The following is a 2,336-nucleotide window of genomic DNA, read 5'->3' as shown; positions in this document are numbered from 1 at the left end:
TGTTTACCTTGAGCATTGGGGTTGGTCCTAGGGGAAAATTCCCTGCATTATTTCTTACTGGGGCAGATCCTTGCCTATCAAATCAATATCTGTCATATTAATTCAAGGGGAGCATTGAGGTATTAAATATCTGGTGGTTCTGGGTCCCCTCTCATTGGACACTCACACAGCCAGATCTTGAGTTGTACCCAAGATCCAATGATTGTCATTTTGACAGTCTTGGGGTTGCCATCCTTTGCTTGCTCTCCCATCAGGGTATTTCCATCATAAGTTCAAAGGTAGAGGCAGTTTTGAGGTAGGGGGCTGTTCATTCAGTCTGGCTTGCATGTTGAGTCCTTTTGGTGTGGCTCTGGGGGGATTCCATATTTCCTTTAAGGCCAGGGTCTAAGGTCATAGTGCTTAGTACATGGCGTGGTTCACTGAGGTTTGGGTAGAAACATATTTGAAGTGTCTACCCAGGAACATAGAATCAGGTTTATTCTCCTTAGTTTCCCAACAAATATTACTTAGCATTCTTTCCCCAGTAACAACTTCTTCATGGCAAATACTTTTCTTCAACAACATAAATGGAAACTGTATACATGGACGTCCCAGATGGATAAAGCAGGCATCAAATTGACTACATCTGTGAGAACAGACAATGGAGAAGCTCAACATTATTACATAAAGCAAGGCCAAAACATTATTAGCAAAGACAAGGCCAGAGACTGAGTGTGAAACAGACTATCTATTGTTCATGTGCAAGTTCAGGTTGAATCTAAGGAAAAACAAAACAAATCCACTGGAGTCAAAATATGTCTTTAGCATATCTCACCTGAATCAGAGTCAATCTTTTAAAAAAATCATTTTACTGGGGGCTCATACAACACTTACCACAATCCATACATCAAGTGAATCAGGCATGTTTGTGCATATGTTGCCCTCATTCTTTTGTAGACATTAACTTTCTATTGAGCCCTTAGTATAAGCTCTTCTTCCCGCCACCCCCCCATATCCCCTGATGGATTGTACATTGTTATTATTTTCATCTCTCACACCTACCGCTGTCTCCCTGCCCCCATGGTTTCTGTTGTTCTTCCCCCTGTAGAGGGGTGTATGGTTATGTGTCGCTCATTGTGGTCGGTTCCCCCTTTCTCCTTTCCTCTCCCCCTCTTCCCCCTACCCTTCTGGTATCACTATTCCCACTCCAGTTCCTGGATTCTGCGTGTCGTGAACTCCCATCCCTTTCTATACGTGTGCTTATGTTCTGGTCTAGTCTGAATTGGGAAGCAGCACTGGGGTCATGGTAGTGGAAGGTGAGGAAGCCTCAAGGAACCAGAGGAATATAGTATGTTCCATCAATGCTTTACTGCACCCTGGTGAGAGTCAATCTTAAGAACACATTTCAGGCATTAAATATTGATGACTACCGACCAGACAGGTCATGGGATGACATCACAGCGTCATGCATGAGGAAAACAAAAAGTTATTAAAAAGACAGGAAAGAAGGAAAAGACCAAAGTGAATGTCAGAAGAGGCTCTGACACTTGTTCTTGAACCTAGAGTAGCTGACTCAAGCGGAAGAAGTGATAAAGTACAAAAGTTACATAGGAAACTTCAAAAGGCAGCTTGAGAAGATGAAGTATTGAAGTGAAGTATGGAAGGACCTAGAATTAGGAAAACAACAAAAATAAGAACCCACTCAGAATATCTCAAGCTGAAAGAACTGAAGAAAAATTCAAATACTGAAGGATTCTATGGACAAAATATTGAATGATGCTATAAGCACACACACACACACACACACACATGATGGATGTAATACACAAAATCACTGTACCAAAAGGAACTAGTTAGTGTTCAGTCATATTGAGAGGTAGGATATGGTCAAGAATAAAATTTATTGAAGGAAGAAGTCTAAGCTGCATTGAAGGCATTGGTGGAAACAATGCTCCAGGAATAGATGTAATACCAATAAAATTTTTCCACAAGTTGAGGTAGCACTAGAAGCATTCGCCCATCTATACCAAGAAATCCTGGTCAATGGACTGGAAGAGATACATATTTCTTCTCATTTAAAAGAATGAGGAAATTATAAAGCACTATCTTAATTTCACATGCAAAGTGATATTTTGATGAAGATAATCAAAAAGTGAATGCAGAAACACATCAATAGGAAGATGCCAGAAATTCCAGCAAAATGCAGAAGAGGATGTGGAATGAAGGATAGCATTGCTGAAGTAAGCTGGACCTTGGCTGAAGGAAGGGAATGTTAGAAATATGTCTACTTGTGTTCTGTTGGCTTTGCAAAGGTGTGTTAGTCTGGGTACATCAGAGAAATAAATCCACAGAAACTC

This window comes from Tenrec ecaudatus, chromosome 14, assembly GCF_050624435.1.
Source record: "Tenrec ecaudatus isolate mTenEca1 chromosome 14, mTenEca1.hap1, whole genome shotgun sequence".
NCBI lineage: Eukaryota > Metazoa > Chordata > Mammalia > Afrosoricida > Tenrecidae > Tenrec > Tenrec ecaudatus.
Note: the sequence above shows the minus strand (reverse complement) of the source record.